This window comes from Scyliorhinus canicula, chromosome 2 (assembly GCF_902713615.1).
Source record: "Scyliorhinus canicula chromosome 2, sScyCan1.1, whole genome shotgun sequence".
Lineage (NCBI taxonomy): Eukaryota > Metazoa > Chordata > Chondrichthyes > Carcharhiniformes > Scyliorhinidae > Scyliorhinus > Scyliorhinus canicula.
Window position 1 is genome coordinate 243,262,119 of NC_052147.1, and position 14,765 is coordinate 243,276,883.

At 50.4% G+C, this 14,765-nt stretch overlaps 1 long non-coding RNA gene across 1 annotated transcript; it reads right to left on the reverse strand.

Annotated features, from left to right (window-relative positions):
* Positions 1-1,040: 1,040 nt before the first annotated feature.
* On the reverse strand, positions 1,041-14,554 carry LOC119962073. Its single transcript, XR_005459800.1, has 2 exons — positions 14,468-14,554; positions 1,041-1,291 (listed from the first exon to the last, which is right to left on the reverse strand). It is a non-coding gene; the product is annotated as an uncharacterized LOC119962073 (long non-coding RNA).
* Between the last annotated feature and the right edge of the window lie 211 nt (positions 14,555-14,765).

Here is a 14,765-nt window from a genome sequence, read left to right on the forward strand (position 1 = left end):
CATCTCCACTTCGGAGCCCTCGATGCAAATGGGAGTGTGTGTTATGCTACGCTTCCTGAAGTCGATGATCAGTTCCTTGGTCTTTCTGACATTTAGAGAGCGGTTTCCCTCACGATGCAACCATTCGTTGACCAACACATTCATACTTGGATAGAGTTTGGATAGACTGGGGTGGTTTTCCTTGGAACAGAGGAGACTTGAGGGAGGACATGATTGAGATGTGCTAAATTATGAGGGGCATAGATTGATGGACATGGATTTTCTCCTTGCTGGAGGGATTTCTCCTTGCTGGAGGGATCAATGAGGAGGGGGCATAGATTTAAGGTAAGGGGCAAGAGGGTTCATGGGGATGTGAGGAAAAATATTTTCACCCAGTGGGTGATGGGAGTTGGGAACCTGCTTCCTGAAAGGGTGGTGGAGGCAGAGACCCTCGCAACATTTAAGAAGTATTTAGATGTGCACTTGTATTGCCAAGGCAGCCAAGGCTATGGATGAAGTGCTGGAAAGTGGGAATAGAACAGTAAGGTGGTTGTTTTTGACTGGCACAGGGGTACTGGGCCGAAGGGCCTTTAATGTGCTGTAATCTCCACAGAAAATAGGAGCACGAGGAGGCCATTCAGCCCTTTGAGCCTGCTCTGTCATTAATTATGATCATGGCTGATCATCCACTAATCCCATCTTCCTCCCATAACTTTGATCTCCTTCACCCCAAGTGCTACAGCTAACTGCTTCTTGAAAACAATGTTTTTGCCTCAACTTTTTTGTGGTAACAAATTCCACAGGTTGACTACTCTCTGGGTAAATAAATTTCTCCTCATCTTTATCCTAAATGATCTATCCTCAGACTGTCAACCCTGGTTCGGGACACCCCCACCATTGGGAACCTCTCTGACTTTATGACTTGTGCAGCATGGCTTTCTGACAGCAATTGGAAAGCAAAAAAACACATTATCCAATGGGATGATGCTTGACTGTCATCCAAACAATTTTTCTTTTTTTCTACGTTTTTATATTTACTAAAGAAAAACGTTCAACAAAAATGACAGAAAATAATCTTTTAATGTCCTGATGATTTTTCTCCAGGCTTGAACACAGCAGTGCCTGGAAATTGACCTTCAATTCCTGGCAATTCCAGGCCAGTCCTGGAGGGTTGGCAATTCTGTTGCACGCACGGGCATGAATTCAGTTCTTAATTTGCTGACCGGTCAGTAGTTCAAGCCGCAAGTCTACCCCCATAATCCAGAAAGCATCCAATGTCTTGAAGAATGTCTCATCCTTGATCTGTAGAATGCTGGACAAGGAGGAACAGGAGAGTGAGAGATGTGAGGCTCCCAGAATTATGTGCCACAACCTGCCCACAGAATGTACATCCTTATAAGCAACATGAAGATCTCAGAGGAGTAGGTTATGTGCCACTTGTGCCACAGTAAGGGCACATTTGGTTGACTAATCTGCCTCAAGATGATTTGAAGCCTGAAATCTGACATGCAGGACCATCATATGCATACCTAAATTGCAGTCCCATCTCCAATCTCTTTTTCGACTCAAAGTTTCTTGAACGTGTTATTGTTTTCTGAATTTGTGCCTGACCTTTCCCACATTTCCATGTTTCAATCCCTCCAATCAGGTTTTCACCTGGCTTCAGTATTGAAACAACCCTTGTTAAAGACACAAATAACATTCTTTGTGATTGGGACCATGATAAAATATCCTTTCTTGACTGATATACATATTTCCAAACAGCTGACCACACCATCCCCCTCCAAAACGTCTATCATTCCAATTAACGGAACTGCACCAGCTTCATTCTGCTCTTACCTAATCAAATATAGACAGAGAATCTCTTGCTATGGCTTCCCTTCCCACATTCGCTCTTTCCTCTGTTGTTCACCAAGGATCTATCTTTTGCTTTCATCTATTTCTCATCTACACACTTTCCCTTGGCAATATCTAAAAACACAACAGAAGATGAACAGAAATTCCCTCCAACTAAATGTTTGGAAGACTAAAACCATTGGGCGGAATTCTCCGCTCCCCCACGGAATCAGGAAGGCCGTCGTGAACTCGGCCGAGTTTCACGGCGGCCTCGGAGGCCGCTCCTCGCACGTTGGGCGGGATTCTCCCCTACCCGGCGGGCTGGGGTTCCCGGCGTAGCGGAGTGGCGCCAAACACTCCGGCGTCGGGCCTCTCCAAATGTGCCAAGCCCTCACATTGAGGGGCTAGGGCCGCGCCGGAGTGGTTGGCACCACGCCAACTGGCGCCAAAACCGGCACAACGGCTTTTGATGCATGCCGCCCGGCGCCGGGGCTGGCCGAAAGGCCTTCGCCAGTTCGCGCATGTGCCGGTGCGTCAGCTGCCGCTGACGTCACCACCGGCACATGCGCGCTGGGGGATTCTCTTCCGCCTCCGCCATGGTGGAGGCCGTGGTGGCGGCGGAAGAAAAAGAGTGCCTCCACGGCACTGGCCCGCCCGCCGATCGGTGGTCCCCGATCGAGGGCCTGGCCACCGTGTGGGCACCCCCCGGGTCCGATCGCCCTGCGCCCCCCCCCCCAGGGGCCCGCTCACGCCGCCGATCCCGCCACCACCAGAGGTGGTTCAAACCACGGCAACGGGAATGGCCTGTCAGCGTCGGGACTTCGGCCCATCGCGGGCCGGAAAATCGCCGCGGGGGCATGCCGATCGGCGGGGCGTGATTCCCGCCCCTGCCAATTCCCGGGTGGCGGAGAATTTCTGCCACAGTGGGGGCGGGATTTTCGCCGGTCCCGGGCGATTCTCCAACCCCCCACAGGTGCCGCTGACGTCACCACCGGCGCATGCGCGTACCGGCGAAGGCCTTTTGGCCAGCCCCGGCGCCAGGCGGCGGGCGTCAAAGGCTGTTGCCGCCGGTTTTGGCGCCAGTCGGCGTGGTGCTAACCACTCCGGCGCGGGCCTAGCCCCTCAATGTGAGGGCTTGGCCCCTAAAGGTGCGGAGAATTCCGCACCTTTGGGGAGGCCTGATGCCGGAGTGGTTGGCGCCACTCCGCTACGCCGGGACCCCCGCACCGCCAGGTAGGGGAGAATCCCGCCACTTATTCACCCCCACCCGGGGGGCTAGGAGCGGCGCTCCGTAACTCTCGGCCGCCGGGCCTTGATGGTTGCGTCAAGGTGGCACGCCGAGAATGGCGCGACGGCGGCGCCTAAGTGACGCCAGCCGTGCATGCGCAGTGTGGCCGGCTCCAACCCGCAAATGCGCGGCTGACCTCACAACGGCTGACGGCTCAAACCCGCGCATGCGCGTTTGCCGTCTTCCCCTTCGCTGCCCCGCAAGATGTGGCGGCTTGATCTTGCGGGGCGGCAGAGGGGAAAGAGTGCGTCGCTTGGAGACGCCGGCCCGACGATCGGTGGGCACCGATCGCGGGCCAGTCCCCTCCCGAGCACGGCCGTGGTGCTCACTCCCCTCGCCGCCCCCCACAAGCCACACACGAGCATTTGGCGGCCATGTTCACGACAGCAGCGACCAGGTGTGCTTGCCGCCGTCGTGAACCGGTCGGGAACGTCAGGCCGCTCGGCCCATCCGGGCCGGAGAATCGCCGGGCGCCGTGAAAAACGGCGAGCGCCGATTCAACCGAGCTGGGGGTGGGAGAATCTCGGGGGGTGCCATGTGTCGCTCGGCCCTCCCGCGATTCTCCCACCCGGCGTGGGGAGCGGAGAATCGCGCCCATGTCTTTGATGCCTGCCACAAACTTTGTTCCCTCTCTATGCTTCCATCTCTGGTACCTCTCTTGAGTTGAGCAAGACCATTCACAACCTCATCACTGGGTTTGACCTTGATGAGTTTCTAACTACATGTTCACCAACACAAAGACACTCTGCTGCTAGTATCTTAAATCCTGAGTTTGTTCAGCCATCCCTCCTTTACTGGCTCCTTATGCAACAATAACTGAATTTGCAAACTCATTTCTTCCTATGTGTAGTTTCTTCCAGCCTGTGAGATAGCCACACTCCTTCAATTTTGGTATTGTGTGAAGCCTTGCTTTGAATCATTCCCACGTGAGTGCTTTCAACTGCCTTACGCCAAGCCCTGTAATTACTTCCATAGCCTACCTACCTCTCTCTGCTATTTCAAAACCAAAATCTCTGACTAAGCTTTGGCCATCTGTCTTGATTTCCCCTTCAGTGGCTTGGTATCTATAATGTTATTAACGTTCATGTTGATACTGTACTTCCCTTGTTAAGCACCTTTGGATGTTTTATGTTAACTGCCCTATATAACTTTGTTATTGTGAAATGAAGATCACCAACTTCTACTAAGGAGGCCATTCCTAGTAGCCATGGAGTACAGGTGCAGCAGATTAAACAGAGGTGAAGGACGGTGCTATGTCTTTTCGTCCGACGTCATTTCGTCCAACGACACTTCGTCCACGTCTTTTGGTCCAACGTCTTTTTGTCCGCCCGTCTTTTGGTCCAACGTCACTTCGTCCAATTATCCAATTACAAATTAACTCCGTATAAAACCATTCAATTGATAAAATGCAAGTACAATACAGCAAGTGAATTTAGTTGCTAAAATGCAAGTAATTGATAAAATGCAAGTAAAATGCAAGTTGAAAAATGCAGTTTAAAAATCTGAAATTGCAGTTAAAAAATCTAAAAGTTTACTAATAATTTTTTTGTCTAAGACTTTTTGTAACTTGACTTTTTGTAACTTGTACCACTCCACTCCACTCCACTATTTGATAGACGATGAAGAAATACCTGCTGAATTCATCGTTTACTTCGACTTGACTTACATAGGCATTGTGAGAGGACGTGGTGCCAGACGAAGGAGTGAAACACCTACATTCCCGACAGCTGTATGGAATGTTAATCAGCGTGTTCTACAAGATCTACCGAGAACAAATAATGCTGCTGAGGGGTTTCATTCTGCCATAAAGCGTTCGGCGGGTGGAGCTCATTTGAATATCTGGAGGTTAATCAAAACTCTGAAGGAAGAGGAAGGGTTCATAATAGGCAAAAAGGCTCAAATTCTTCGGGGAGATCAGTCGACTTCATGTACGCGATATAAGAAAATAACTGAACGCCTCAAAAGATTGGCCGTTGAAAGTAATTTCGGGAATTTGAAGTAATTAGTAAACTTTTAGATTTTTTAACTGCATTTTTAGATTTTAAAACTGCATTTTTCAACTTGCATTTTACTTGCATTTTATCAATTACTTGCATTTTAGCAACTAAATTCACTTGCTGTATTGTACTTGCATTTTATCAATGAAATGGTTTTATACGGAGTTAATTTGTAATTGGATAATTGGACGAAGTGACGTTGGACCAAAAGACGGGCGGACAAAAAGACGTTGGACCAAAAGACGTGGACAAAGTGTCGTTGGACGAAGTGACGTCGGACGAAAAGACGCGACACGGTGAAGGACAGCACCTGCCATGTGATCCATTCTCGGCATTCACAATTTAAAAAAAAAAGTATGTTTATTTTAATCAAAACCACCTAAGACAATCGTACATAAATAAAAATACACTGTAGAAGAGAGAAACAAAAAAGCAAAAACACACATTAACTTTAACACAAAACTAAATTAAACCCCTGACTGCGACTAACTCCTTAAAAAGGAAGTGAATGGTTGCCATCTTAGGTAGAATCTCTCCACTGACCCCGATGGTGAACTTGACTTTCTCCAAATGTAAAAAACGACATGAGGTCACCGAGCCAAGCTGAGGTAGCAGCTGGGGTAGGAGACCTCCACCCAAGCATAATTTGTCTCTGGGCTATCAATGAGGCAAAGGCGAGGACATCTGCCTTCACCCCAGGCTGAAACCGACACCCAAATATAGTCAACAACTCCAAATCTACATGGAGTATAATGTTAAAAAAAGAGACTCAAAAGCTTTTCAACTTAGGACAGTACCAGAACATATGTGTATGATTAGCTAGCCCCTGAGAGCAGCGCTCACACATACTCTCAACCCCGGAGAAGAATCCACTCATCCTTGCTCTGGTCAGGTGGGTCCTGTGAAAAACCTTGAATTGGATCAAACGTGAAGATGTGGAATTGCCCCTGTGAGGGGTCTCACTCCACACCTCACTATTACGAATGGATCCCAATTCGCCCTCACCTCATTCAACAGAACAGAATCTGTCAAAAGGATACAGCCATGTCTGAGATAGCCCCCCCCCCCCCCCCCCCCCTCCCCCGGGTCCGGTCCAGTCAGAGACAAAATGTTCTTCAACAGGGAGAGGGTGGCGCCAAAGGAAAGTAAGGGAAAGTCCTGCGTGAAAATGGCGAATCTGAAAATACCTGAAAAGGCTGGAACCAGGCAGTTGGAATTTCTCAACAAACTCTATAGCAAACCTCCCCTCCATAAACAGGTCCCCAAACCTCTCCAGATCCTTCCCCTTCCACGACTTAAACGCCGAGTCCAAACCAGCCGATGGGAAAAGGTGGTTATTGTAGATGGGGGCTGGCAAAGACAGGGATCGAAACTTGAACTGTTGCCCAAACTGCTTCCAGGGTGGAGACCACAACTAGATTTGAGGAAAATCTCACTGGGGGTAAAAGGCAGCGGTGCAGTAACTACTGAACAAAGGCTAGAAGCAGTGCAGGAGCTGGCTTCCATTTATCCCCATATGGAACCTGGATCGCTAAACCATATCAATATCTTCTGAATATTGGCTGCCAAACAGCAAAACAATAAACTGGGTAGGGCCAGGCTTCCCGATGATCTGTCTCCTTGGAGTAAAACCCTACGCAGTCTTACCCACCGAAATAAAAGAAGAGATCAATTTATTGAATTTAACAAAAAAGGACTGGGGGAGACAGTGAAAGACAAATAAAAATCTCAGAGCAGGTTCAGGCAGATCCGTCCCCTTGCCTGGGACAGAGCCTCTTCAAGCTTTTTGATCCTCATTTGACAAGGTCTGTGGTCGCACCCACCCAGCTCACTACAGGCCACCCTGTACGCTGCCTGGATGTCTTTGAATTTCCCTTCTCATTCTCTGTACCTTTGGGTACCCTGTACATGGACTTCTTGGAAATTTCTCTCCCTCTCATTTGCCTCTGTTACTTGGCATTGGAGATACTCTTGGGTATTCCGGTTAGACTCATTCACCTGCTGAATGAACTGTTTGGCTTCATACAGCTCCTCATAGAGCCTTTCCTCTGCCCTAGCGCTTTCCTCAGCTATTCTCTGTACTACCTTAAGTTGGCTCTCCAACTCAATAATTTGCTTTTCCATTTTTGCTACCTGTTGAGACAAGCACACTAGCCAGACTGCCTTTTCCTGGTTTTTATGATGGCTCTTACTCTCTGTCCATTCCCTTGCAGCCTATACTGGATGCTCCGCTCCTGTAAGAGCTAATACCCACGGTTTTGTGAGATTAATTTTCTTGAATAAATAGGAGGAAATCTTCTCTTCCATTTTACTTCTTTCTCTCACCCCCTCTGGTAAGTCACAAATTCCAGTCCACCGTAGTCCTGCCACGGTTGCCATTGTAACGAAAAGGGTTTCCTTTATTCCACAACAGGCTGGTATTGGGTGTCACAGATAACTGTGGGTGTCTCTCTCTCCTGCAGGTGTTAAAACCACGGCCCGGAAGTGTCGCACTGGGACAGCTTCGCAAGAGAGAGGGGGCAAGTCTCACTGTTTATACCTAACCAGTGAGGTTGTCCTTATGCCACACCAGTTACCTTGACCGGCACCTACGCCTGTGTGAGTCTCCCTCCTGTGATGGTGAAATGTCACCCGGAAGTGCCCCACTAGTGAGAGAGAGAGAAAGAGGGACCACTGTTTATTCCTGACCAGTAGTCTCTCTTGAGTGAGCGTGTTCGAAGCGCTCAGATTCCCTTTTCCGGTCCTTGACTACGGGATTATGTCTTGGCACTTATTGTGACTTGACCAGAGTGACAGTGAAAGGAAGGTGAGAACCACAATATAGGTAGTTTTAAAATAATTGATTTATTCAAGAGAAATTAAGTCTTCTGCAACACACACACACACCGATTATGAAATACTATGGGCGAAATTCTCCGCCCCCCACGACGGGTGGGAGAATAGCGGGAGGGCCTTCCCGACATTTTTGCCGCCCTCCCGCTATTCTCCCCTCCCCCCGCCGAAGTCCCGACCCGAATCGCTGCCGCCGTTTTTTTACGGCCGGCAGCGATTCTCAACTGTTAGATGGGCCGAAGTCCCAGCCCTTTCCGCCGTTTTTACGAACGGCAAACACACCTGGTCTTGCCGTTCGTAAAAACGGCGTCACAAACTCGCTATTAATAACCATGGCACCGATTGGCACGGCCGTACCACGGCCGTGCCAAGGGTGCCATGGGCCCGCGATCGGTGGGCACCGATCGCGGGCAGCGGGCCCGATGCCCGCGCACTACTTGTCCTTCCGCCGCCCCGCAGTATCCATTCGCGGGGCGGCTGAGGGGCAACCCGGCCTGCGCATGCGCGGGTTTCGCGCAAAACGCGATGACGTCACCCGCGCATGCGCGGGTTGGAGTCTTCCAAACTGCGCATGCGCGGCTGACGTCATATGATGCGTCAGCCGGCGCTAACTCCGGCAAGCGGGCTTAACGATTTTCGTTAAGCCCGTCTTGCCGGAGCCTACGGCGTCGGGCTGCTAGCCCCGACCGGGGACCAGAATCGGTCCCCGGTCGGGAAGGGGCGCGCTGCCGTAAAACCCGCCCGGGTTTTACGGCAGCTTTACGATTTCTCCCGTTTTGGGAGAATCGCGCCCGTTGTGTAAAACAAGAGACTAAACGGCACCTCGAAAATTCGTACAGTTTACACAGATTTACTTTAGCGACGCAAACACAGATACATTCACTCACCCACCCCAAACCTCAACAAGCTATACTAATTGGGAGTTTTCTGTGAGCTGGAAGAATATACTCACTGCTCCAGGGACAGGATAGTTAAAAAAAACGTTGACACAGATTTCTTTAGATCTTCTTCCAAGCTGACTGGTCCTTGCGGCTGTTGCTCCTTCAGTTCTCGTGGTCTCTTTTCAGCCAGACGAAGCATGTGTTAGGCAAGAGAGTAGAGTTTCTTCTTTCAGGAGAGTAGAGTTCTTGCAGGGGCGAGTAGGGTTCCTTCCTTTATTTTCACAGTTCCTCAGACTTGACTTTTTAAGGGCAAAACCCTGAATGGGTCAAACACTGACCCTCCCACCGGTGAGTTTCAGGACAAAGGAAGCCTTTCTGATTGTTAACAGAATAGAAGTGATCAAGTTCCCCAATCACAAGGTGTCATAATGTAATCAGTGCCCTTACAAAAAAACTTGCAATGTCTCTGGTTTCTGCTGGTCTCTTGACAATGGTCGCTGAAGCCAACTTTGTTATCTCATTAAGGTAACTTCCGTCTGGCCAGGACAATAAGTGATTTGCATTTCAACAGCTCCTGGTCTCTTGATGAGACTGGGCTGTTTGATGACTCATGGCCTGTTTGTCTTGATTCCGTTGTCTGCCTGGTCTGCTCATTTAAAATGGAATGTGCTATTCCAACATATCCAGTTTATTTTGGTATTTCGATGAGTTTGCTACAACTTACACAGTGAAAGACAAATAAAAATCTCAGAGCAGGTTCATTAAAAAAATTTTTTTTTTTTAAAAGAGTACCCAATTATTTTTTTTTCACAATTAAGGGGCAATTTAGCATGGTCAATCCATCAAACCTGCACATCTTTGGCTTGTGGGGGTGAAACCCACGCAGACACGGGGAGAATGTGAATACTCCACATGGACAGTGACCCGGGGCCGGGATTCGAACCTGGGACCTCAGTGCCATAGTCCCAGTGCTAACCACTGTGCCACCCCAGCAGGTTCATTTTAATAGTCCGAACCCTACCCGTCAAGGATAGGGGGAGGAAATCAGTGTTCATAAGTTATTATATCTGATGTGCTACTGGCAAACTGCACAGGCCTTCTATCATATTGCTGGCTGCGCTAAATCTTGCACAAACTCATACTGGCAGAAGGTCTTTATCTAAACATCTTAGGAGAGGAGCTGGTAAAGACAGAAGAGGCAGAGGAAAGGGATGCTGAACCTAGAAGAAGGCAAGCGCCTGACAGGGCAAGGCTCTCCAGCACAATGTATGCAGCAGGCTTTCACTCATTGACCCCCTCATTGGACGAGAAGCAGGAGAAACTTCAGTCAATGATCAGTTTAAATCCAAAACAGACATTTATTAAGAAAGTTATATACCTACTGTTGCCAATAAAGAGAAAATAAGAACTTTTTTTCCACAGTTCTAACATATGGTGAGCTTTGCGCACAAGCAGTGGGAGTGTAGGAGTCACCACTGTTTGTATAATACGTATACGAGAGGTACTACGGTAAGGCTCCTGTACTACAGGTATGGGGGTAGATTCCTGCCTGCTGGCTCCGCCTAGTAGGCGGAGTATAAATGTGTGTGCTCACCAAGCTGCAGCCATTTCGGCAGCAGCTGCAGGAGGCAACACATCTCTGCTTAATAAAGCCTCAATTACTCTCTACTCTCGTCTCGTCGTAATTGATAGTGCATCAATTTATTAAGCAGAGATATTACAGCAATGGAACTACGCATCAAGCCAGATCACCTGCAGCTGCACCCTCAAGCAGATAATGCAACGTCGGCCTTCGACCACTGGCTAGCTTGCTTTGAAGCCTACATTGGATCAGCGACAGAACAACACTCAGAAGCACAGAAACTCCAGATCCTGTACTCACGGATGAGCTCCGATATTTTTCCCCTTATCCGGGATGTGCCCAACTACACTGAGGTCATGGCGCTTCTGAAAGGGAACTACATCTGACCGATCAACAAACTCTAGGCCAGGCACCTCCTGTCCACGTGGCAACAATTCCCGGTGAGTCATTAGACGATATCTGGTGTGCCCTGCACATCCTGGCAAGGCACTGCAATTGCCAGGCAGTTTCGGCCGTGGAACACACAGAACTCTTAATCAGGGACGCTTTCGTTACGGGCATGGAGTACCCCCTCCCACGCATATCTGATATGGTCAATCAGATTGCACAGTACCGGGTCTTCTCGACAGTGGACCTGAAATCTGCCTATCACCAGCTCCCCATCTGCAAGGCGGACCACTAATACACTGCTTTTGAAGCAGATGGCCGCCATTACCATTTCTTTAGGGTCCCCTTCGGCGTCACTAACGGGGTCTTGGTCTTTCAACGTGAGATGGACCGAATGGTTGACGGGTACGGGCTGCGGGCCACCTTCCCGCACCTAGATAACCTCACCATCTGCGGCCATGACCAGCAGGACCATGACGCTAACCTCTTCAAGTTTCTCCAAATCGCCAAACTCCTGAACCTCATGTACAACAAGGAGAAGTGCGTCTTCAGCACCAACCCCTTAGCCATCCTTGGCTATGTGGTGCAAAATGGAGTTCTAGGGCCCGACCCCGACCGCATGCGCTCCCTCATGGAACTCCCACTCCCCCACTGCCCCAAGGCCCTGAAACGATGCCTGGGATTTTTCTCTTATTATGCCCAGTGGGTCCTTAACTATGCAGACAAGGCCCGCCCACTCATTCAGTCCACAGTTTTTCCCCTGACGGCTGAGGCCCGCCAAGCCTTTAACCACATCAAAGCCAACATCGCCAAGGCCACGATGCACGCAGTCGACAAGACCCTTCCTTTTCAGGTCAAGAGCGATGCATCAAACATCGCTCTGCCCGCCACCCTCAACCAGGCAGGCAGACCCGTGGCATTCTTTTCCCGCACCCTCCATGCCTCCGAAATTCAGCACTCCTGTTGAAATGGAGGCCCAAGCCATCGTATAAGCTGTGCGGCATTGGAGGCATTACCTGGCCAGCAGGAGATCCACTCTCATCACTGACCAACGATCGGTTGCCTTCATGTTCAATAATACACAGCGGGTCAAGATCAAAAATGATAAAATCTTGAGGTGGAGGATCGAGCTCTCCACCTACAATTATGAGATTTTGTATCACCCCAGTAAGCTCAATGAGCCCCCTGATGCCCTATCCCGAGGTACATGTGACAGCGCACAAGTGGACCAACTCCAGGCCCCACACGATGGTCTCTGTCATCCAGGGGTCACCCAGTTCTTTCACTTCATAAAGGCCCGCAACCTGCCCTACTCCACTGAGGAGGTCAGGGCGGTCACCAAAGACTGCCAGGTCTGCGCGGAGTGCAAACCGCACTTCTACTGGCCAGACTGAGCGCACCTGATGAAGGCCTCCTGTCCCTTTGAATGCCTCAGCATGGATTTCAAAGGGCCCCTCCCCTCCTCTGACCAAAACACATACTTCCTGAACGTGGTCGATGAATATTCCAGATTCCCCTTCGCCATCCCATGCCCTGATATGACGTCTGCCACATCAAAGCCCTCAATTGCATCTTCATCCTGTTCGGTTTCCCCGCCTTTGTCCAGAGCAACCGGGGATCTTCCTTTATTAGTGACGAGCTGCGTACGTTCCTGCTCAGCAAGGGCATTGCCTCGAGCAGGACGACCAGCTACAACCCCCGGGGAAACGGGCAGGTGGAGAGGGAGAATGGGACGGTCTGGACGGTGGGGGGGGGGGGGGGGGGGGGTGGGTGGGGAGGAGCTTCAGAACAGAAAGTATAATAACTTACCTCGGGGATTCATGGCCTAGTCTGCAGCGAGCGGAATTGGTACAAACTCGGGGAGGAGGAGCTTCGGAACAGTAAGTATAAATAACTCACCTCGGAGATTCGCGGCCTAGTCGGCAGGGAGCAGAGTTGGGGAAGTTGTGTTGGAGGGGCTTTGGAACAGTTAAACAGTTAGTATAAATAACTTACCTCTGAGATTCGCGGCCTAGTCAGCAGGGAGCTGAGCTGGCGCGAACTTGGGGAGGGATTCGTGGCCTAGTCGGCAGGGAGCGGAGTTGGCGCGAACTCGGGGAGAGGGGCTTTGGAACAGTAAGTATAAATAACTTACCTCAAGGATTTGTGGCCTAGTCGGCAGGGAGCGGAGTTGGCGCTAACTCGGGGAGAGGGGCTTTGGAACAGTAAGTATAAATAACTTACCTCGGGGATTTAGACATAGACATAGAACACACAGTGCAGAAGGAGGCCATTCGGCCCATCGAGTCTGCACCGACCCACTCAAGCCCTCAGTTCCACCCTATACCCATAACCCAATAACCCCTCCCAAACGTTTTGGATCCTAAGGGCAATTTAGCATGGCCAATCCATCTAACCTGCACGTCTTTGGACTGTGGGAGGATACCGGAGCACCCGGAGGAAACCCACGCAGACACGGGGAGAACGTGCAGACTCCGCACAGACAGTGACCCAGCGGGGAATCGAACCTGGGACCCTGGCGCTGTGAAGCCACAATGCTATCCACTGTGCTACCGTTGCGGCCTAGTCGGCAGGGGGTGGAGTGGGGGAACTCGGGGAGGAGGGGCTTCGGAACAGGAAGTATAAATAACTTACCTCGGGGATTCATGGCCTAGTCGGCAGGGAGCGGAGTTGGGGAACTCGGGGATGAGGGGCTTCGGAACAGGAAGTATAAATAACTTACCTCGGGGATTTATGGCCTAGTTGGCAGGGAGCAGAGTTGGGGAACTTGGGGAGAGGGGCTTCGGAACAGGAAGTATAAATAACTTACCTCGGGGATTCATGGCCTAGTCGGCAGGGAGCGGAGTTGGGGAACTCGGGGAGGAGGAGCTTCAGAACAGGAAGTATAAATAACTTACCTCGGGGATTTATGGCCTAGTCGGCAGGGAGCGGAGTGGGGGAACTCAGGGAGGAGGAGCTTCAGAACAGGAAGTATAAATAACTTACCTCGGGGATTTATGGCCTAGTCGGCAGGGAGCGCAGTTGGGGAACTTGGGGAGAGGGGCTTCTGAACAGGAAGTATAAATAACTTACCTTGGGGATTCATGGCCTAGTCGGCAGGAAGCGGAGTTGGGGAACTCGGGGAGGAGGGGCTTCGGAACTGGAAGTATAAATAACTTACCTCGGGGATTCATGGCCTAGTCGGCAGGGAGCGGAGTTGGGGAACTTGGGGAGGAGGGGCTTCGGAACAGGAAGTATAAATAACTTACCTCGGGGATTCATGGCCTAGTCGGCAGGGAGCGGAGTTGGGGAACTCGGGGAGGAGGGGCTTCAGAACAGGAAGTATAAATAACTTACCTCGGGGATTTATGGCCTAGTCGGCAGGGAGCGGAGTTGGGGAACCTGGGGAGAGGGGCTTCGGAACAGGAAGTATAAATAACTTACCTTGGGGATTCATGGCCTAGTCGGCAGGGAGCGGAGTTGGGGAACTCGGAGAGGAGGAGCTTCAGAACAGGAAGTATAAATAACTTACCGCGGGGATTTATGGCCTAGTCGGCAGGGAGCGGAGTTGGGGAACTTGGGGAGAGGGGCTTCGGAACAGGAAGTATAAATAACTTACCTTGGGGATTCATGGCCTAGTCGGCAGGGAGCGGAGTTGGGGAACTCGGGGAGAGGGGCTTCGGAACAGGAAGTATAAATAACTTACCTCGGGGATTCATGGCCTAGTCGGCAGGGAATGGAGTTGGGGAACTCGGGAAGAGGGGCTTCGGAACAGGAAGTATAAATAACTTAACTGTTGGGTATCGGGTACTGGGAAAAAACTGAAAAGTGAAGTCACAGTAAAGCTGTGACCTGATTGGCTGGTTGGGAATATGATCTAAATTTGAAAAACAAGAGTAATTCACTAAGTAGAGGCGTAACTAGCAGATTAATGCATTCAATATTTGCCCATGGTAGGCTTATGCAGAAAGTAAGGAGGCATGGGATAGTGGGAAATTTGGCCA